A 24,232-nucleotide genomic window follows, 5' to 3' on the forward strand; every position below is an offset into this window, starting at 1 on the left:
AACAGAATGTACCAAGTTTGAGCGTGTCCCTGACGTCGGAGATGGCGGAGTTCGATGGTTCCGAGTGGCGGGCGCGAACAGGCCGTGCTCCAGGCAAGGGCATCTGGATCGACTCTATTATGAGCATGTTAGACAGCATCTCCTCTTCATTGTCCGGAGTCCATACCCGGAGATATATTCCTATCTTATCCTGAACGAGATCATCGCAGGGATTTCGTCACACACAAACACACACACACACACAGACACGAATATCTCAATAGCAACCCCGGGAATGAGTGAGACGTGCTCAAGATACAAGCGCCACGAGTACCTGGATCTGTAACTCAAGCAGGAAACAGAAAAATCATTGTGAATGACGCCCGCTGTCTTTCATGCTCTCATAAAAATCAGTCTCCCCTCTCGAGAAATCTATTCGTGTTTTTATTTTCCAACATAATACTCGCAATCAGAAAATCCTCGGTGTATTGAGAGTGTCTCAGGCCGTTGTGTAGTGCAGTGTCGAGCGTATATGTTGGACTGAGACACACCGAGTGTCTTGGAAGTGACGTACAGCATTTGGAGGGTGACTATAAGCCGGGGAATGGGGAGGAGAAAATTTCTTACTGTTTTTTTTTCTACGATACAGCATCGAAAAATGTCTCTATAAATAGTACGCGCTTGTGTGTGTGTGCGTGTGTGTGTGTGTGCGATTGGAAAAATCACGAATTTTTCGACGAAACGGAGACGAAAATGGAATCGGCGGCGTTTTCTCCTCGAAATTTCGCGATTCGACGGTCTCGTGTGTGTCGAGAATGGAAGTTTCAAGACTTCTCGCGCGTGTGTATGTGCGAACGGTATAAATTCGAAAAGGAGAGGTTGCAGTGGGTCGCTCGCGCGCCCGTTTTTCCATTCAGGCGGAATAAGAGCAGTCGACACATGCTCATCGGCCTGTTGTAATTTCGTTTCTATTTAGGGGCCCGATCTTACTGGGCTGGTGATGATGGTTTGGTAGTATAGAGTGGCCAGAGGGCCCAGGGGGCCTTCGCTCCAGTGATTTTTCGTCAAGTAGCGTAGTAGCGCGCGAGCCATAGAGAATGAGATCGTAAAGTTAAGCCCCCGTGGACCCCACAGCGGGCTCCATTGCCGAGAGAAAGATCGAGAGCGAGTGTTCTTTTCGTTCAACTAACTCTCCGGCAGTGAGATGAACGAGAAGACGCAAACGAGAGGGAAAATAAGGCCCAACGAGCGGAGATTATTGCCGAAGCTCCTCCGAATTTCTCGTCTCTCTTGTCCCGCTCCGGCCGCGTCTGTGCTCGACGGTTTACATTTTTAAATATATCTGTATAGATTGAGCCCTCGTACGGTGGAGGAATAAAGAGCGCAGTCGGTTTCTCTATACACATACTACACGCGTTATTGGCTCAAGCCCCCTCTTCATTCCGGTATTATGTGAAGGGTAGAATGAAGGAAGAATGAGGATGGAGGAGAGAAAAGTCCCGCTGTCAAGTAGCATCTTGACACGGGACTCACAAAGCACATACTTGTCGGTGCATCGCACAGTGGCCTCTTCAACCCCGGCATAACGAGTTCTTCGTCGGAGATCACTCTTTACATGCGTATTTTGGAAGGATGAGAAGGGAAAAGTCCCCGAAAGAGAAAGCAAATATGTGCCCAGTCTTTCGGCATTACTTTCAACTTTCTTCCACGCAATACGGTAGCTTTATTTTGTTATTTACGAAAAAAGAGCCAAACGGCAGAACCGTCGAATGCCTCAATTCGGGAGCGGTTACTGGCAGATAAATATTTAAAAAAAAGAGCCTTGAAAAGCTCTGATCGGAAATCAGCAAACTGCGGGGACAGCCCCCGAGCCTCGGGGAACGCACCGTTTTGTACCTGCCGGTCCCGCGCATATAATAATATTCTTCGATCGAATGCTCACAATTTGCCAATTAATCGGCTTATATACGTACACGCACAAAGATCCTGTAACGAGGGTGTGCTCGGGCGTGACGCGTCGTTATCGTGTAATTCGCGTATAGGTGAACTAACTCACGATAAACCCATTCGACCTCCCCGCACTGTCTGCTTAATGTAATTGATGTATATCGTCGAGCATCTGCCCATTGGGTATGGGCATTTCTCTTTACAATCGCTCAAAATTTTCTGGAAATAAACTTACACGGGGGGGAATCAAATTTGAAAAATGACTGTAACGATAGTGCGCGGTGACGAGCTGCGATACATGATAATTTTATTATGGGATAAAAATTGAATTTTCTTATAAATTGAACGATATTTATTGTTTCAAGTAGGAACTTTTACTGGAGTATTTGGAAATTTTTAACCTTCTCTCTGCAATATTTGTTGTTATAAAACTGAAAATTGTGCTAAATTTTTTACAGTGCGTTACAGGAATGAATACTTTTCGTTAACTCGAAATTTACACTGAGTTTAAATGGGAGTCGACTGACACGCATATCTCATTTTAATGGGTTCGTTTTATTGGTTATTGAGATAAACGCGTTTAAATATGAAGAAATATACGCAGGGTTATAAAGACTATGCGTAAAAAATCGTTCATCCTTTCGTATAACGAATGAACGCTTCTTACGAAGTTTTTGAAAAAGTACACAATAACAATGAATTAAATAATGAAGGACTGGAAAAAAATTCTTGCCTGTAACCAAGATTTATTACGTTAAAGATTGAAAGAAATTGGTAATGAGCATGCACTCGTATAACCTCACATTTGCTTATTTCGGTATTTTTGTTTCTTCATGGCTTGGCCCATTCCTGTCACAGCCCTGTGTCTTTTTATTAATACTTTTTTCTTCATCCATTTCCCTTTGCGCTCTCTAATGCGATTTTCAACATGAAAAACTATAGTATTTTCGGCAGGGACGGATGAAATTTGGGCTTCGGTCAGTGGCGAATCCCCGATTAATTAATGGCTCGTAATTTCATTTGTCAAAAGATAAGTTGACAAAATTTATTTGCAATCTCGAATTAATAACTCTGACATTAATACAAAGTGATTATGTCTTCAACAATCTTTAATTGGGAAGTAAAAATCAGTACAATTTAGACACCCATAAAATACGATCCTTCGGAGATGCAACGAAAAAAATGAACGAATGGAAAATTCCTTGTGCACTTTTCCATTTCAACTGCTCAATATGAACGAGGCGTGTTTGCAACAAAGAAAAATGTCAAAAGATCGATCTGTCGTCGTTGGAATTTAAGTGGCGTGCGTTTGTGCTCGTCTACTTAACGCCTTCGTACCGTACGCATTGAGAAAGTCAATTGTACCTGCTACACAACGACCCTTGACTCATACCAACCGGCATGCGTGTGATCTACAATCGATATACATAGTTGACGATCGCGGTTCGTAGCTGGAGGTTCAACGCATTAAAAAATCTATAGGCGCTTGGACAATGTTTAATTTAAAAAATTAATGACAAACATGAGCCCTCGTTATCGCGGTTTCGCGTGGGGGGAATCTTCGCCTCATCAGAGCACACGAGACTCGTATATTAAACATTATAGCACAGTACCGAAGACCCTTTCGTTCGGGGCCCTGCGCTCTCGTCCATTGTTTACAGGCCTATCGACTCGAGTTACGAGTGTAAGGACGGTCAACGTTTGTGGGGGTTTTCGTTAATACATACGTGCGAATATATTGGGTGTCTTCATCGCAAGTGGCTCAGAATCAACCCAACTCCGAAGAGTTGAACATCCAAGATATAAAAATCTTGAATTTTCTGAAAATTTCAACATCCGATCGTCCTTCACTCATTTTTCAGACGTCGAGAGTCAATTTTTCAGAAAAGCACTTTAGTTTCATCCCAAATATCGAAAACTCGTTCACTCTACTTTGAGATTCATTATTTTTATGCAAAACATAGAAATGATCGAGGAGAATAACTGCTGTTGAAAATTAAGGCGAAAGATGGCATTTTTTTTTTTTTTTAATCCAGTTTTTCCTCGTTCGTCTTCAAACTTTAGCATCCACAGATCGACACCCTGTACAAATATGTATATTCGCGAGTATGCGTGTGCGAGGACCGTGAGGGTGTCTGCTCGGGTACAGATGTGTGTTTAAGGACGGAAGGATGAACGGTTGTGGCCGGTGCCGAACGGCCGAGGCCCCCCGAGTGATTTCGAGTCGAATATATTTATGACTCGAGCGAGTGAAATTAATTTATGCAGCCACACTGGCTGTCGGCGTTATTTATTCGTCGTACACCCGTGATATCAGTCACTCTTCGCTGACCGTCGGTGTATATACATGGTGAAAAAAATAAAAAAACGAATCGGTGGGCTCTCCAGCCTCTGCGATCATAGAAGTTTTCTTAGAAATCAACGCTGTTCGATTTATATCGAATTTTTATTTCTTTTTATCCTCCATCATACAACGAAACTGGAACACACGAATTCTTGGATTCTTCATTGAATTTTATCAGAGGACAGGATTCTAGATCGCTGTGGAATATTTGAAGATTCCACGGACCTTTGACGAGCCTGGAAACGCTTACTACCTCGGTTTTCGACAGTTTTCCCTCCACGATCTCCAATTTTCAACACTTTTGGTCTGGTCGAAATATCGACCACAATATTATGCACGAATTTCGTGTAAAAAAGCTCGATTTGAACGTAAAAATGTCCGTCCTTAAAAACTTAATAAAATCCATCAAATCTGTAGAAAAATTCGATACCCAAAATCACACGAAATATTTAGTTCAACCTTGTATTACATCCTCCAGATTAAAAAATGAAGCGCACAATTAATGAATCTCAAAATATTGAATGTTAACAATAAACCAATTCACTGAAAGATCGAAAGTGACGACGAAAAGTTTGAATTTGAAAACTTCTCGTTGAGCGAATCATCAATCACTAATTATTTAGCACAGAGCACCAATTCTCCAGAATAAGCACTGGAAAAACTGGTTCGAGCACGAAACTCTCGACACGTTCATACATTAACATATTTATAGTATAAAAAATCTCCACACGAAAATTCACAATATAGTTGTTCACGTACGGTATAAATATATAAAGGGGGTAGTACGTGTGATACGAGGAGGACGATGAGGAGAAAAATTGGCTCGCGCCACTCGGTGATCTCTCTCGCGCATCTTTGGGCCGCGCGGGGCGCGTTATGATTTGTGGAGGTCCAGATCCTGTTTGCCTGGAAGAGGAGAGCATCACCCACGCTTTCTAGGAAGCTTCGCCGCGTGTCTCGGACCTTTCGCGTTTTTCTTCTCTCCTTTCTTCTTGCCTTGTTCACCTTTTCTCCGTACAGGCCGATATACGTACGTGGATAGGTAAGAATGTGTTTTCTCGAGGGTTATTTGTATAAGTAGGATTGTATATCAGCCTCGTATGATGGTGAGCGTGTGGCGATATGCCGCGGTGGGCCGTGGAGGTGCACGAGCACAGATCAGACATCGCGATTGCACCGGGGGTGTAATGGACGGACTAATTTGTGAAATTTAAATTCCAGCCTCGACGTTTTACCGCGGTATAGGTGCGCGGGCGCACGCTTTCTCGTTGAAGATTCACGAGAAAGAGAGTCCCTCTCGTCGTGCTGCTCTTATTTATCGCTTGTCGCTCGCAATTTTCGTCTTTTCTCGCTCCGCCATGCGCGCGTGCGCGCACCTAATCAAAGCAAAGATATTTTATTCGGTACAGAATTTGCCACGGGATTCTTGCTAACGATCTTCGCGAAACGCTCCTTCCGCAGTGGGGAGAACGTCACGACGCGGAATTTCAGGATCGACGACGAACTATCGCGAAGTTGGACGAAGTTGGAGTTATCCTCCTGAAACGAGATAAAAATCCGCGAAATTTGATTCCCGAAATGCTCATTTTTCGCTTGGCCAAGGAGCAGAGTTAATTTAAATGAAATACGTTCCCCCTGAGCTTCCGCGTGTACAAAAACGATCGATGAATTAGACGAACAAAGTAAACAGGACTGAGGCAAATTTGTGCTCCGTATTTCGCTGGACGGCTCGAGCGCAAGCGAAGAGAACAGAGGACCGGAGCACACGGCGCGAGGCAGGAAAGGGCCGAGGAACGCAGCAGCATCAGCAGCACGCAAAAGCGAGACATCTATATACGGACTGCTGACGGATTAGAGGCGGCTTTTCACTCGCGGGGCCCCCATTGTTGCCGGGATATAATACGGTTATGATTTAGTTTAGAAACGCGAGGATACGAGCGATTCGGACGCATGCACGCGGACTACTACATACATGTGCACAGGATCGTTGCTCATTCACCGTATATTATATCAACTACTGCGTACCTCCGTGTCTACCGTGTCCGTGTACAAATATAGGCATGGACGCGTCTGTGTGTGCTCGCGTGTACAAAAAAAGTGCGGCCGCAGTAAGAAGAGAGAGAGAGAGAGAGAGCGATAGAAAAGGGAATAAAGAAAAAAGTGAGAGAGAAAGAGAGACATGTACGGGGGGCCAGCAAGCATCAGCATCAGCATAAGCAACAGCGGAGAGAGAAGGTGATGGAGACGCGGGGCCCGCCCGACGGGGCCTCTGGTGTCGAGTTACATGCGCTATATAGAGCCCCAACGAGGGCCCATCCACACGTCCCTTATTTTCCCTCCCCCCCGCCGCCGCCGCCGCCACCGCCCTTCAGACCTTTCCAACGTTTCGCTCACTCTGCTCCGTATCTCGCGGATGTACCACCAGCAGCATCGCGGTCTTATTCTTTTATACTTTAATGTATAAAAGTATGTGGATTGCACATGGGCATTTATTTAACAGATATGCGAACGTACGTAGGAATATAAACGCGTGCGTACGCTTCATAGGACTTCCAAGCGGATCGTTCGGTGCTCGTTATAGCTCGTCCGTTCGTAAATATAATTTGCCGCATGCGTACAGCGACGACGCCAACGTAGATAACGCCCTTTCCAGGAACTTAATCAAGACCTCGATCCATGGGTCACGTATACGCGTCTTTCTTTTCTTCTGCTGTGCAGCCAAGCCTCGATAACGTAAGAGGAACAATGGATTCTGATGTAATCGAGAGAGGATGCTTCTCCGGAACTTCCACGCGGGCTCTCTATCTTTTCGCCTAATTTTCTCCCCTGCTCCCCCTCTCTTTCAGGTTATTTATGGGCGACCGGGACTGGAATGAAGCAACCTTGTGAAGGCGAAGGGCCGACGAAGTCGAACGAATACTAGAAGCAGGCGGAAACGTCGCGGTCGAATCTTGAGAACGTTTTACTCTTATTTGCATGCAGTCGGATTCCACATATATGAAAGTCGAGTTGATTCAGACCTCGTTACTTCTGAAACTGATCGACCGTAGCTGCTGCCACAAACGCGTATACGACGCGCTTCAAAATACCTTCAATCATCGCCAGCTTACCGGCTGGTCGTCACTCGTTTTAAATAATAAATTCACACTCGCGGACGAGCACCGAGAGAATAATAAATAATTGTGGGGAATCTCACCGAGCTTCGTTGCAAGGACTTTATTTTCTGGTATGAATTCATCCACGCAGCACTCGAGTTTACGATCTTCAATCGCCAAGCGAAAAAAATAGATCGATTCGAGATAGTTTAGTCGCATCTCGATCCACAGGCATCGAAAATAAGTTCGATAAAAACCAGCTCACTGGGTGGCCATGAATTATTTAGAAAAGTAATTGGCATTCGGTCGGAACGAGACGGAAACATAATGGCAAGAAATGTTACCGCGAGCTTCGTCGTAATCACGCCTATTTTCTAGTGTGAATTTCTCACCAGGACACGCATACAACATCGGCTTTACGATCTTTGATTACGAAGCGAGAATAGATCGATTTGAGATTATCCAGGATTGTTTGGCTAACAACGAAAAAAACACGAACATTATTATACTTCGCAGATGCATATAAAGGAGAAATATTTATAATAGATGATAGCTATATAGCCTACGACTGGAGGAGTCGAAGTTCCGTCGAGGTGTCGCGTTACATATACCCTCGAGATGCAGAAGCATCCGTATCAACTCAGCAGAAACGTTGCAACTTTCAGATCATCATCCGCGAGCGCGCGAGGGCAAAACTCATAGTTTTTATTTTTTAGCCAATCAGCAAAAGGTTCAAGGCTTACGTAGCGTGAATTATTTTCAATGAGATAAATATATTTGACGAATAAATTGATATTCCTTCGTGCGAAACAAGAACTCGCGCCTTGGCTTCGAGAAATTCCTGAAAAAGGTGTCGCAATCGCGTCGACTTTTTCGAAACAACTTTTCCCCTCCTCACACTTCTTCGGCTTTCATGAAAAATAATAAAAATCGAACGAGACCACGGAAAATCTTTACCCACCAAAAGTACACGGAGAAAACGGTCTCGTTTTGTAGTCAGGAATATATCATTTTTCAAGAATTTTCAAAGTACTCACCCACCGATTACAAAGAGCATAGTATTTTTTTAATTTTGCCATTTTTCGTCCCTTCGATTCCAAACAGCTTTACGTAGACAGCAAAAAGTCATACCCGCGTGAGAACTATATTTCGTTATGTTTTCCAGCGTTATTCATTATGTCAAACTCTGTAGCATAAGTGGAAATGGATTGTAAATCACAAATTTTCACTGTCAGCATGGTAAATTCTATGACAAATACACGAATATACGTGTAAAATTTTACCTCACATATAGTTTTTTTTGAGGGTTGCCCCAGCATACTTGACAATATAAACATTTGAAGTGACTGAAAACATTTTTTACTACGCTTAATAGAGAAAAAGACTCTTGATTCCTTTGAATAAAAGTATTGGTCTTTTTGCTAGATGCTCGATAGTACATTGAGAGATACTAAAATCCTAGTCTTTCCTGCAGAATAATTTCCGGCCTCGTTTTCTCCATGTAACGGGGAAGAACGTTTTTATTTATCACGTTTCCGGATGTGTCGAAAAAGCTTGCGTACGCATCGAGAACGGGGGGCTGTGCTCGTCGGATCGGGTACGTAAAATTAGCGAGCGAAAGCTCGTACATCGTTTTGTGCAAGAAGCTATAGAAACGCGTGTAGCGCCGCACACATTCGTACCGACGCGTACGAGGATATACAGACTCGTTTATACGTGTAAGTGTGTACATATAAGCGGTGGAAGTTCCGTAGGCGTCCGGATGCTTTATTATCGGGACTCTCGAACAAACTCCCCCGAGGGTCGGGGCTCCGGTGAACGCGATAAATTTATGGGGTAACGAGGTGGCTTCTCATCTGCCTGCTCCCTTCTCCGCGACGTCGTTTCTACCACGGCGAATAAACTAAAACCCTTGTGCGGAGTGTGTGCACTGGTACAAGCGTATTCGTGTAGGCGCATATGTAGACGTAAAAATGTATATCTGCGGCTCATCCCCGCGAATAAATCTATAAATACATATACGCGCATATGTTTGATTGTGCACAAATGTGCATATATTTGTCTCTGCACGAAGGAATCATCGGGCGAGTATTTAGTGGTTGAGTCCGCTCGGAGCGTACGTTCTCTCGAGTGTGCACGCGCGCAGTTGTGCGCGCGAGTTGACGCGAGAGCTGCGCGGATGTGTGCACGGGCGCGCGGGGTGCGGATTATTCCTCGGCATGCGATATGCGCGCGATAAAGATCGAAAGGGGCATCGAGCTAAGGCGCCAACTAACTACCGCGATCGTATCAAAGATAAGGGAAGCTGAGCGGCAGCTCGTCGAGGCGTTATAATACCTACGTGGCTATTACTCACCCTCTTTTTCTAGTGTGCAATATATGTCAGCCTCGTATCGAGCGACAGGGGTTGAAGTCAATGGAAAAATAGATTCGACGAGGGAGTACGTCGGCTTTGACGTTTATGAATTGAATTCTTCCATCGTTGCTTCTCTCGCTCTTCCTCTCCTCCGCGAGACACCCCACTCCGCGTATTCGTAACCGTATAACACTCCGCAAAGTGCTCACTCCGCTCTCCTTAAACCACACACGCATTTTTGACGCTGATGCGCCCGCACTCTCTCGCCCTCTCTCGCTCGAGGGACGTCGGAAGATGGAAAGAGCCAGTTTCGAAACCGTACTCGACTCCGGCTCTCGAAGACTCTTCGAAAGGATCGCCTCATTGTTGTACGAGGGTCCAAATCGATCGCGGGCAACTTCCTTTCCACATTTTCTACACTATTTTTTTTTCTAACAATAGAATCTCCTTGTACCTACAATTAAGTCAGAATTACCTTCTCATTTAGACACACTTTGAGAGATCTTGCTTCCCAATTTAATATCGATCGATCAAGGTCTTGCTGTAAAACTTTTCCGGCACGTTGAACCGTGGTGTCTGCAGGGAGAAAAATCATTTCAATGTTTTCAGCTCCTCGCTATCCGTCGGCAAGGAGAAAGCGACACGGAGGAACGTTTCTTTCGCTATTTTCGAGCCGTGCCTCGCATTATTTATCCATTTTTTTGTAATACTACGACGAAAATTTATTCGAAAAATCGACATTAATTTCCTTCTACTTTTAATAACAATGGAAACAAATTCATTTTGGGGCTTGCATTCCGCCGACATTGTAAATCAGCGAATCAACTCTATTAGCTCCTTTTTAATCTCTCATAAGGATTCCGGACACTCAAAAAACGTTGCCCCGTATCAACAGAGGACGAAAAATTTATCGTTTTTCAAAATCAACCATCAAATAAGTGGATCAATCAATTTACCATTACGATATCAAATAATCGTAATGGTAAATTGATTGAAAGTAAAATTCTATATTGATTTATCAGCCGGATCCATAGGAACAGGCAAAAATCATGTGAACAGAAAAAACGGGAATTTAGCCACAACGAAAAATATCCTGCTGCCTAGCATTATTCAACCAGCACTTTCGTTCGCCTGCGTGCCTCGAAAAAAATGAAGGAAGTGCCTCGCTATTCTGCGGTGCACGACACTCTCAGATGACGGACGCGCGCAAACATTGTTGCAGCTCGCGATTTCGTGTGGAAAAGTAATTAAAAAATACCGCTGCATCGTGCAGAAAGCCAGCAGCAACGAGGGACGTACGAAAAACTAAAATTTCTGAAGAATGTTCAGAAACATGTGTTCGCGTAATCACATGTAGAAATTTATTCACAGCGGGCACAAATGTACGAGTCCGCTCCTCCATTGTACGTATTACCTATGCACGTTGATACAGACAAGACCTGTCAGGAGACTCGAGAGGGGAAGAACGAAGAACGGTGCGATTGGTCGCTTGGCCCGACCAATGGGAGCAGGTACGTGCCTCCTCGTGGTTTCGATTATCGTGGTGGTGGTGGAATGATCCCTTGCTTTAGCCATTAGGCAACCCCCGGGCCGTACTCGGAGCAGGGGTTGGGAGCTGTAAACGCGCGTATACACTTTTGCTGCTCCAACTGCTGCAAGCGCTTTTTGCCTCGAGTCCATCGAACCATCGGCGCTCGATTAATTTGGCATCAGTGAAATCAGTGGTGAAGCTTCAGGCTTTGCGTTCCAAAATTCCTTCAGTTCGGAGCAACATGGGAGATGGGTTTCGATTCGATTGCTGCTGTACAGTGTACCAATATTATAATGGCGCGGATACGTAGTTGGGAATATGTCGAATGATGGTGGAGTTTGTCTCGTTTATGGGAACGCAGTTTCCTACGGGATCGTTAACCAAATATTCTTTATTTATCGACCCTCTCGTAGGCACGATTTTAGGTAAAATTATTTCGAAGGGCTCAAAATAAACTACACAGAATTCACATGCACTAGGCTGAGAAAAAAGAATTCTTGGCTCAATAACAATTGATGTTATTGCAAGAATTTTCTGCATTTAACTGCAATGTTTTCGGAGTGCATGAATCCGCAGTTTTAACCTCGTGCTTTTTTTCTTAGTGCTGCAATTCCTTGACTCGCTTTTTTTCTTAGTGCTGCAATTCCTTGACTCTCTCAAAATATTTTTGCCACCCGATTTCTGCTCGACACTCATCCAATGCTGATTCCCGATAATTCACATTTTCCCATTGACATCAGACTGCGTCCACTCATAAACGATATCGACTAAATCGACAGACGGGGGAGAAAAGGTTCGAACGAATTTAGCCAAATGAATCTCACAGCAATGCTTACATTCGGAGAACGAAATTTGCGGCGTGGCTCACGCGTGCCTCGGGTTAATTGATCGTTGCGCAATAATATGAAGCGGAAAACATGAGGTTATGCGTGCACGTTGTGAGCCGTGTTCCCGAGTTATAGCCAGGCCCTAATTTGCATGATTAACGGTCCGTTTAGCGGGACACGTACTGCACGTTCCGGACGATGATGCAGACGTGTACAGCCAGACCGTAATACACTTAAGCCGCGTGCACATACGTTTGGTGTCATTCTGTCTCGCTACTTGCGAAATACTTATCCACGACTCTACATAAATTATATACATGCGTGAACGTACGCAGATGTTTGTACGCGTATGTGCGTTATGTACACAAATATACACCACTGTCCAAAAGTTCGTTAAGGGAGTAGCCACTTTCCTCGTTTGCAGAAGAAAAATCTTCATTTCCGTCCAACCAAGTTCGATTGCCAAACAAAAAATGATGCGCACTTGCGAACAATCGCTGGGTCTTTCGAGCGAAAGAATTAAACTTTATGATTAAAGTTCCAAAATTCAACAAATTTACTCGAGTCTCATCAAATTTGAGAGAGTAAAATTTTAACGATGAAAAACATCGTTGGTTCGTTCAGTCAGCAGCCAAATAATTTTTTCTCCCATTATTCGTGTCATTTTACATTCGAATTTCATGCGTGCCACTCCCGAAGAACAAATCGATAATAATTTTTCATTGTAGTGAGCATACGCACGATGAAACGGTTTTGGAGCACTCGCGTCAGAGCAGTAAAAAAAAATCATTTTGCCTTCAAAGTCTTCAAAGTTTTGCTGGATACGAATTGTGCTTGACTCTCGATGAAAATATCTTTTCTTCACGGCGATGTATATGTACGATTATTATTTTTACGAATATTCAAGAAGTCAGTTGTATATTAACGTATCAGGGTGTATGTAAGAGCCTGCGATGATTTATGTATGTACATTTTCTTTACAATGGGACAGCAGACAGGGGATTCTCACGGTACCACGGCAATTGGAGTCAACTCATCTAAATACGTACTATCGCGAGACTCTGGCCTGACCACTTGATGTTTTATTCCGATCCGAGACATGCTGATACGCACGTACATATCGTAACACAAACCTAAATAAGTTGATGCGTGTGACACACTCGCAAGGTATTATCAACGCTGCAGTTGTCTTTTCCCTTGTTTCGCAAAGATTTATAACTTTCTGAGAAAAACTGATTTCAACGTAAGTTGGTTGCTTCGTGAATGGAAAATGGATTGAGTCCTCTGTGGGAGAGCTCCGCGTCGTTGCGAATGTCTCGGTCACTCGCGACAGTGTTCTGGAACCCAAAACTCCACGGACGAAGCTTCGGACCCTTCGAACGGGCCGAAAGTTCTCTCGAAAAGTCCAACCTTCAACTTCATCACAAATGGGAATTGAAAATTGTCTCGAAATACTGTTAACGGAAGTTTGACCAAGTTCCAAGGCGCTTCGACGCCCGTCCGCGCGAGCGATGAGGAAGAAAGCAAGAGTCGCCCGAATTCGCATAATCTAATGCAGTTTTTTGCACGCGCATACATCGACACGTGGAAAAGAGTGCGAGAGTAAAGAGCGACGAGCGAAAGAAGAGGGAGCGAGACAACGCAGTCTACCGACAAATATGTGCGAGGCTTCGCGCGGACGTCAATTATGATTAATTAGAGCGTAGACTGACAGCGGACGCAACGGCTACTTAATACTTCAACTTGTTCCCGACACAACTGCTGCGCCTCCCCTCGACTATCACTGTATATACAAAGCACGTATTCCACCACGTCCTATTCACTTCCTCTCTCGCTCTCGTTCTCTTCACCTAGGCTTTTAAAATATATAACAAATTCGTGATGCTCCCATTAATCATTCGGAGGGCAGACGTAACGTCATAACTCGAGTTAATTATTGACGCGAAGACACTATTTTTGTGGGTAAAACTCAAAGATTGCTCGGAGTGAGGAAAATCCTCCTCGTTTTTCGACGATCCCCTCGCTCAATTTGTAATCAATGCTGTACGTTTTCTGGGAAGGGGCACTTTGAATTTTCAGAGAAAAGCTGTAGATTTTAAACGAGTCAAAGGTTCGGGTGGCGAAGTTGAAAAAATCTAATTTGGGTTTCTTTCTAATGGGATTTCAGAATGAGACAAAGATTTGGGTGACACCGCGTTCTCGCTGCTCTAAATGGCGTCGCAACGCATAAAAGTTTCTCACGCAGACCACACAAAGACTCGAGTCGTCAATCTTCTCAACGTTTCAAGCGATTATTCAGTCGGGGTTTTTTTCATGTTGCAAAACTTATGGAAATGTGGCCGAAAATTCTAAAATTGAATGTAAACACGGGAAAGGATCAATGAAACACAAGCGATTTTTGGTTTTGCGTAAATATAGGGGCCCCAAAGGTCTCGAGCGACGTTTATGTTCCAGTATATTTATATACGCGAGGTGACCATGCTTCGGAGAGGTTGCCGATGCCCTGAAGGATAGCAGTGACTTTCGGTCGCGGTGATTTCATTATGCTCGGGATCAGTTGTCGATGGGAAGACTTTCGTTGTATTTTATGTTATCAATATGTATATGCGTCCATTATACAGCCTTGGCCAAAAGTATCGTCGTATTTCTCGACTTCTAAGCAAAATTGTGTTCTGTCTCGTATTATGTCATTTGGGCTCAATTCTTGATCCACGATGAAACGGTTCAAGAAAAAAAGTAGGACTTCCCATGTAGGAAACGCCAAGCTTGACAATAGGGCCAATGCTTGGCCCACGCATGGCTTGTCGAGTATATTTTGCCAAGCTTGGCCCCGTCCTTGGGCGTTTATTGGCTGCCGTATAAAAAAAAAGAATATTTTTGCCAATATGCAACCGACAGTCGGCCCTTGAATGGTAGCCAATGATCGGCCGAACGAACTTTATCAGTCTTGGGCCATTATCGGCTGATGACCGAAAACCTTGAATATTTTTTACTATATATTTCCCGGTAAAAATGCAATACTTGGCACATGAATGGTAACCAATCATTGGCCAAGCGAATTTTACCAGTTTTGGACCATTTTTGGGCCGATGACTGTATACTATTGTATTACTAAATTTGTCAATAGAAGTGCAATATCAGAGGGCCCATTTCGCACCAATGAGTTTTAATGAATTTCTCCCAGTGATGAAAGTTTGGATTATATTTCTTTCTTTGTACAAAAATTTAGATCAAATTTCTTTTCCGGCAACAACTTTGATGAACTTCCTTTTCAAGCGATGAGAGTTCTGGTTAAATTTGCTTGCCGCAACAATATTTATAAACATTTGTCTTGCAGCGGTGAAAGTTATATGTTTTAATTTTTTGTGTAGCAGGAAAATTTTGGAAACATTTTCTCTACAACCAAAATTTGGAAACTTTCTTGCTACTCAAAAATTTAGGCATAACTTTCTCCGCTATGAGATAAAAATTTTTATGATTATATAAAATATTGAAATTTCATCAAAATTTTCATCGCTGAAAGAATATGTTTTCAAAACTTTCCTGCGTTACACCAAAAATGAAACCATAACTTTCATCGCTGCAAGTAAGAAATTTTCATGAATACTGTTGCGGTAAACAAATTTGACCAACACAGTCATCACTTAGAAATAGTGTTCATCAAAATTGTTGCCGGAAAAGAAATTTGATCTAGATATTTTTACAAAAAATATGATCCAAGCTTTTATCACTGAGAGAAATTCATTAAAACTCATTGATGTAAAGAAATTTATCAAAACTTCCATTGCTATATCAATAAATTTAGTGTAAGATAGATTTTTTATTCTATTGTAAATCGTCAAAATTTAGTATTACAATTTTTTATGTAACAAAACTCAAAGTAGGTCACTCAAACAATTCGAAATCACCATATACATTACTCGAAACATCCTTTGCAACATATCAAGAATTTTATGACACAGTTGGTACAATGACGAATTGGTCTAGTAGGTAGCGTGCGTCCGTTAAGTTAGAGCGTGTTAGGTAGGTAGGTAGATCGAATCCCACATGTGTACACATTTTTCTTCGATATAATTGATTTCAGAATCTCGGAACGGTAAGGGTCTGAGATCACAAACATTAGAAAATCCAATACACAGTGAAAAAAAAATAAATTTTGTCATGTTTTTCGTTGTCTTGCAAAAGTGTTTAATCGAAAGCTCCCAGTTTATTGCCATTGATGCGCCATTATAATGTATCAGCAATTGGCTGACGATCTTGGGCCAAGAACGGCAATCGGTAACGGGCCGAAGTTATCATCCGTGCTTGAGCCATCATCCCGCCAGTCTTGGCTGCCATTACCGCGCCAAGATCGGAGTGGTGGCTGCCGGTACTGGGCCGATCTTGGGCCCTTTGTAAAACCCTACATGGGTTGGCGTGACTGGTTCAACGAAAAAACAAAAAATTTCAGCCCAATAATATTTTGACAGTTGACGAATGAACAGAATCGAAGAAAATCGTATATGAAAATAAAAATACATTTTGTAATTAATCTTTTTTTGAATAGAAATTTTTTACGATTTTTCCATCTTCTTTGGAACGGATGGCAATTCTCCAAAACACGTTCCGCACGTTCTCGATGGAATAAAATGTGTCAGTCATCCGTATCAACGTACCTTCGAGCTTCGAGGAGCCCAAAATTTTATTAATGGGAGCCGAAACACTGTCGTATGAACCCCTTAAAAATGTATTAACAGTTACAATACGAGTGAAAGAGCCGAAAGTGCTGGGATATAAAGGCTGTTCAGCAGCGTCACACTTTTCTTTCGCCGCAGTATTTTTTCCTTTTGTATTTCCGACAGACATTCGTCGATTCCGGTCGAAAGAATTGAACGCGTTTTGAGTGAATAACCGCCAACTTTTTCAAGCGGAGTCCGAGTCAAAGCCTTGGGCGGGAGAAAAAATATTGGAGCAGTTTCGCGTGCGTTTTCGTGCCACGATTCGACGGAAATCGCATTGCAAATATTTCAACAGCCGAACATACTTTTAGCCAAGGCTGTATATATATTTTTATTATAATATGAAGGCAGAAACGATAAAAGCGCGAGGTGCGACGATGTGCACTCATAGTTAATGGGCGCGGCTGAATCGAGCGGCCCGTAGACCATCTGGCAGACCGGGTGAGAGTTGCTCATCTTATGGTACCACGCCGGGGCGATCTGATCGCGGAACCGGTCGGAACCGATCGAACGAGACAAACGAGATCGATCGCGATCGCGGGCCCTCCGCGTTTCTTGCCTCCTCTCGTTCCCCTCCTTGCCCCTCGGCCGCTCGCTCTTTCTCTTGTTTCCCCTCACAGGCTGTATTCGATGCGCGTATACACACCGTTTTTGGCCACCCTCAACTTGGCACGGCAGCAGCTATTCGCCAATTGCCGTTTTACTCGACAGCCGTGTAATCATCGTAGCAAACTACAACCTCGTTTATTCACCAATCTTATTTATCACTCGCGTTAGCCGGTTATCCTTTACTCATAAATAAAGGATTATTGAAATATACTGCGAGTGTTGAGATTCTCATCGGGACTCGTTTCAAATTTTTTCAGATTTGTCCACTCGTCTCAAAACTTTGACGATATTCTGAGCAGCATTTGGAGGGCGTTTTTCACGAAGGATTCTAGCTACCGAATGGACCGAGTTTCGCTGCGCAGATAAACTCTACGAAAATGGTCTGCCGACATCGATATTCGAACAATTTTTTACGAGTACATCCGCGAACAGCGCTTCTCTTCAAAGATCCTCGTTCCCTCTCGATTCGGAGGTCGATAGCAAGAGCCGAAACGAAGTTCGAAGAAACTGTGAAGTAAGTGGCTCGGATGGGCACGAATTTTCGAACGGTTGACGCTGATCGAGTCCGACAAACACGAAAACAGGTTAGCGTGAGTTGGAAGTGTGGAAATTTTCGAGAAAGATAGTTCTCTGAAGCTCCTTGGAAAAAGGTCTGACTAATGAGTAAAAACGTAACTTATTTATTACAACTTCACAGACGATCGAGCTGGAAACACGCTCGTTGAATCTTATCACGAGCCAAACAGGAATGAGAACTCCGAGCGCTCGGAACCACTTCCCCGTAAAAGTTTCTCAACGTAAAGGAACGTCGACGACGGACCGCAGCTTTGTGGGACGATAGAAATCCCCGAGACCACAAGAGAAAAAAATCTTTTTGAAAATGTAAACGAAAAAGCTCCAGAAATCGTTTTGGGATGTCCAGCAGCAGCAGCAAGAGCAATTTGTCGTGAACTCCGGAGGATCGTCCCTCGCGCAGAGTCCCATGAGCGTTGGCAGAGCAACGCGGAAATCGGGGACTTGTTCACGAAGGTTCAATTTAATTTAACGAGCTCGTTGGAGAATTCGAGGGAGTGAGAGGAAGCCTATGAAGAAGGGCGCGGGAGAGAAAAGAAGAAAAGTACAAAAATAATGCAAAATGGATGCAATCGAGTCTTATAGATATAAGACTAGAGAGGAAGAGAATAAAGAACGAGAGTAAGAGGAGGAACGAGCGTAAAAAAGAACGAAGGAGGAAGGATGGAGCGCGCAAGTCTCGGGAGCACGTTGAATGGCTCTGCCAAATTAACCAAGATTTATGAGAATGATCCTCGCAAGGCTCACATAGGAGAAGCATATTCCATTCTATTAACATCGTATTATACTCTGTTCGTCAAATTACCTGTTGCCCCCGCCGGCAAACTCATGCTCTCGATGAGGCTTGCCTCAGCCAGTCGTTATGCCAACATATATATTGGAAGCTCTTCCACCCCCGTAAATGTCTGCTCGCTCCCGACTAAACGATATTGACGGAGCTCGGCAATACTCAATATCGTCTCGTTTGAATTTTAAACGAAGCGAGGACCAACACGGTACCGTGTACCATCGTAACAGCGCGTCAATGTTATTTTCAACCGGCACAAAATACTTTTCTTTCGTCGATTTATCCTCGAAATACTACATTCTTTCTTGCTTTTTTATCAATTTTATCTGTTTTAATCTAAAATCGATTGAGTCGTCGCGCTGGTTTCAAATACTTCGAGTATTTAACAGTGTTTCGAAGAGAATTTATGAAAAATGGTATATATTTATGCGGGATCAAGTTTCGTGGAAATCTCACGAGAGAGCTTGTACGCCGGTTCAGACCCGTAGAATAAGTCTAGTACTTTTTATTGTAAAATCCAAATGACGACGCGAAGAGTCGTAAATCACCGAAACTCTTTCGCGAGCATTCACGGCGACGAGCTCCTCGATCTTCCATTTTATTTCGAAAGCTTCCATAGTCCACGGTTTGCAGAAAGCAGCATCCCCACATTTAATCACAATTTCATCGAATCCCCCAGCAAAAGGATTTCTGAAAAAAGTGAAGGAAAAATCGCGATGAAAAAGGAGTTCGAGCGAGGCAGTTGAAGAGCCCGAGAGAGAATACGTCGATAACCGAGGAACGGTTTGTCATCGTCGAGATGCGCGGACAAAGCGCGCAAAGTCCGCGAGCCCGGGGGAGGGCGAGAATATGAGGAACATTTATTCCAAATCTTGTCCAGCGCGGACTCGTCTCGTTGAAAAAAATGAGGAAGAAAAAAGAGGAAAGCGAGAGAAAGGCCGCGTGCGGGAGAGAGAGAGAGAGAGAAAGAGGATCGCGTGTAAGGCAAACTCGCGTGTAGTCGGTGTCCGGTCACCCGTTAAGAAGGAAGCTCGTAGCTCGAGCGATGGCCAAGATAAGCGACTCTCTGTTCCTTCGTCGTATACTAAATACGGAGGAGACTCCTTATAGGTATACTTTTGTGGGCTACAGTCTCCGAGCGATGGGACGTCATATGCGCGCGCGCGCCGCCGAGTTCTATATACCTGGGGAACACCAAAGTTCGGCGGGTTGGGTTATATTTTACGTAGCTCGCTTAATACATACGCCTTCGAAGTATTTTAATATAACTATGTACGTGTATAGTAAGGTACGTAATCCACGGGGACGTCGAACGTGTCGCGACGAATTTGTTCTCCTGCCCAATGAGCCAGAATCCCGCACCCTTGCAGCATCCGCGCATCTACCCATCTCCCTTTTGTCTCGATTCCTCTCCTCTCTTGGCCGCTCCACTTGAATTTTACTTATATATACGTGGCTGTAAGTAAAATATTGTGTGTCTTCTTTCTCTTTTGCTGTCTCTCGGAGACGAGGGCTTCGCGATCATGGAAATCTCGCTTATAGCTCGTTTTTTGTCGACCCTGTACGAGGAGTGCTTCGATATCCTTTTTTCGAAAACAAAGGGAAATAAATGGAGGTAAAAACAACTTTTGGTGCCGGTAATAATTTGATCATTGCCGTAGACTCTTCCATGTAGCTTAGATAGACTTTGAAATGTTTTTTATGGATTTGCGGATCGAAACTTTTCGTTGAACGATATTCTCTCGATGCGGCGTTTCGGCGAATAATGAATCTGCTCGTTCAAACAAATCATGGAAACTTTTCGAAGATTATTGAACCGAATGAACGGGGAGGAAGCTCGATGATTTTCTTCGAACTCGAACGATTGTCAGTTTCTTCATTCTAATGCACTTGATTCTCAACTATTGAATTGACGGTATGACAAACGTTGGGATGAGAATAAATGAAATTTTCGGCTCGTCAACGCTAAATAAATTGCAGTGGTTTTATATTGTTTCTGTATTTTCTGGCTGAAGGTCGCACAAAAAAGTTTTTCGCGATTAGTCGTGTGGGTTGGGAAAACCGGCAGGAGGAATGAAAATGAAAATCGTTGGTTCCGCATTCCCATAGGAATCGTCGACGATCGTCACCGGCGCGTTAAGCCTTAATTTTCTGTACCATTGGTCAAATAAAACTTGGGAATTTTGGTTTATCGATATTGGCTAATTTCCCTTGATTTCCGTACGTTGAGTTATAAATTCCCGTCGATTTATTAGCCCTTTTTATTTAGGGAGCATGAAGACATTTGGTACGCGAGCGAATCGAGCCTATGCACGTTTCGAGGAGGAGGTAAGGACACGGCAAAAATACGTGATAAAGAGGATACGCGTGTATAAGCGAGCGAGTGAGGGTGATGAGAAGCAAGAGGGGGTAGCTCGTGTTTCCGCCCGGGCGAACAACAATGCCCGCAGACAAATGAGCATCCCACCTCCATTGTTGGCGCTCTACATCGGCAGCGCACACAGCGTCCTCTCTCCCGATGCTTCGTTTGTTGTTCAGAGCAGCCTCGAGAGAGCAAAAGCGAGCGAGACCGAGGCGAGGAGAAAGAGGGAGGGAGGGAGGGATGCACAGGGAGTGTTTTCTCTTTTGATCTCAGTTCGATCATACGAAGGACCCTCTGAACAACAGCAGTCCTCCCTAACCTCTTCGTACCCTCGCTGGGGGGTCCCTCCGATCAAGCTGCGATGCGGGCCGGCACACTGCGATTTAAACGGCGCTTTCTTCTATCGAACCTTCCTCTTCGTTTCTCCACTAAACCCTATTCGCCACTAGAGAACTTTCCTCTGTATCGATTTCGATGTCGCCTCGATAATTTTCGTTTTATCGCGCTCATCGTGTTGTCACGAAGGCTCGTGCCTTTCGACGGGACTTGTCAATGCGACTTTCGTTGCTTCAAAAATACAGTCACAACGGACGATCTCAAACGTAACTGCGCGGTGTTCAATATTATTCTATTACGCAATGCGGAAACATTCGGAGAGACTTAGGCCCGATGCCCACGACGCTATTTTTCGTGCTAGAAAACACGAATGAAAGCAAACCTACAAAAAATGTCGTTCAACCATTTTTTTAAAATGTGCGACCATTTTGTTTATGGGATTCGTTATCAGTCGAAATACACAAGCATACCGAAGTACAGCCGAAAATGTTTTTCAGATCGTTTCGGTTCTATGTGCGACCGAGTCAAGTGGCCCGAGGTCTTTGTCCCTGCCCCCACCTTACCAAGGGTCAATTATAGTCCTTTGTATACTTACGTATTTAGTCGTGTAAAGCAGATTTCGATGGATTCAGTATTACTATATCCGGTAAATACGAGTCTTGTATAGCTATACGTAAATGACATGTGATTTATAATACATATATGTAGATCTTATATATTAGCGATGCGAGATGGATATCCGATACGCGCAAGTGGTTCGCGCGAGCCCGGGATAACCCTAACCTCGTTATAAACGATAGATCTCATTTTACGTTTAACCTCCTCGCAGCGTTGTGCTTCTAGGGAACACACCGGACGAACGTCGCGGCGTTGTCGCCCTGAATCGGACGACTCGGAACGTTACAGGCGAACAACACCATCGCAGCGTTCTCTTGTTACGTAATAATCATGGCGCGGTTACCTTCTCGAGGCCAGCACCTTCATCTTCTGCAGGTCTCACTATTAATGCGACCATAAACTCGGCTCTTCTCCGTCCCACACTTCATTTTACACTTCGGATCGTTCAGTTTTTTTTTACCTTTGTGGTCTATTGCAATTTTCGATAAACGTGGGACAGGAAAATCGCAGCACTTCCAAATGCGCTGTCACGAAGCCTGTTGGCGCTACTAACGCTCACTTGTTGCATTTTCAGCGCGAATAGCGACTCCTCGGACGGAGCTGACGTGTACTCGTAAGAATTAAAATTCGGGATAGGATTTATTTACGTTGTTTTTTAGGTTATCTGTCGCGAGGTCTTAATTTCTGACTGTACGCTCGTCGAGGGAAGTGGGGTTATTTCGGCGTTACAGGGCAATCAGCTGTTTTGAAAATCTTTGATTTATTGTAGGAGGTTTGGTGTCAACGGCATTTATAAATTCAGACTGTCGATTTCATCCTCTGCTTCAGAACGGTGAACAACACGATTTGTTGCTAGAGCGATTTTGTCGAGGCCGAGTCGATGAAAAAGTACTAATGTTTCGAACCAGAGGGATGCCTGCTCGTCCGAACGATGACATTTTTCGACAATTGTGTCAGCGCGTTTGTCGTTACTCGACGAATTTTTCATGTAGTTACTGTTCCCTGATGGGTCGTAAATTTTTGTTGGCGATTCTGTTTCCACGAATGCCCAAAAATCTTTTGCTTTGTTGCGTCGAGTTGAACTGGATCCTCGGGTAAATTTTAATTCGATGCAGCCGGTTTTGACGTCGCCTGCCATATTTTTTCCCCCTCCTACTTCGCTCTCACCCTCACGATATTCTTTTGAGTGGATTTATTAATATTTTTTTTGTTCAAACTAGCCAAATTCGTTACCTTCGATCGAGCAGCGACTCGGTGCGGGCCGGTAACTGGATGGTGTGGTGGGGGGACCGAGTTTCGTCCCGCGAACTTCTCCGAGCGGCTTTGTTACCAATTCCCGTACTTATTCCTGATGGATTGACACAGAAATTTTTGAATAATTCTTCCTCATTTCTTGAATTGGAAATCTGACATTTCTCATAGTTACCTCAACGGGCCGATTTTCCAGCTCGAGGTGAAGTTTCATCATTGTATATATAGCACAAATCGTATCTCAAAACGGTCTATTCTCGATGTTTCCGAATTACTACGATTTAAATGTTTTTTCACAGATTGCCGAGTTCCTTTGAACAACTCTCAAATATTCATGAAAAGTGTTGAGAGGACTTGAAATCTTTTCAATTTCGAGAGCAATTTTGGACGCTATTTGGCGAGTAAGCTCACAAAGACGCGATGCCTATTTTGGAGGAATATTTTATCGAAAATTCTTGAGGAATCTACATTCGTTCGTGTGCTTTCTCACTCTCAAACTTGAAAAGCTTTCTTCTGTGACGCTCTGCTTGCCACGGTTTATCGAAATATAACAGTTATCAATTTTCTTCAGTACGATGCGTTGAAAAAATTGAGTCCTCGAAATGTTTCAAACGCCCATTTTAACTGTACACTAGCGCCGTATAACGGCTATCGTGTGTAACATTTTCCTCTTTATGGAGCCATATGCCCGATACAGTTTGGAACTAGGGGTCAAATATCGACGGATGGTATAACCATTGATCGGTATTTAAGGGAATTTCACATTCGTTTGGAATCATCGTCACCAATACTTGTTTCCGAATAATGGATTTTGGTACAACGATGAAATCAGTCTATTTCAGATTGGGGCCAAATATTTCCCTCCGGGGTGTCAATTTTTCATATCGAATATGAAGAAT

At 43.7% G+C, this 24,232-nt stretch overlaps 1 protein-coding gene across 1 annotated transcript in view; it reads right to left on the reverse strand.

Annotated features, from left to right (window-relative positions):
- Positions 1–23,424, reverse strand: part of mIF2 (mitochondrial translation initiation factor 2) — an 83,844-nt gene extending 60,420 nt beyond the window's left edge. The window contains exon 1 of the mRNA XM_043417424.1: positions 23,316–23,424. The gene's annotated coding sequence lies outside the window, so the exon portion shown is untranslated. The remainder of the gene's footprint in view (positions 1–23,315) is intronic.
- Between the last annotated feature and the right edge of the window lie 808 nt (positions 23,425–24,232).

The sequence above is a fragment of the Venturia canescens genome, chromosome 4 (genome assembly GCF_019457755.1).
Source record: "Venturia canescens isolate UGA chromosome 4, ASM1945775v1, whole genome shotgun sequence".
In the NCBI taxonomy this organism is placed as follows: Eukaryota; Metazoa; Arthropoda; class Insecta; order Hymenoptera; family Ichneumonidae; genus Venturia; species Venturia canescens.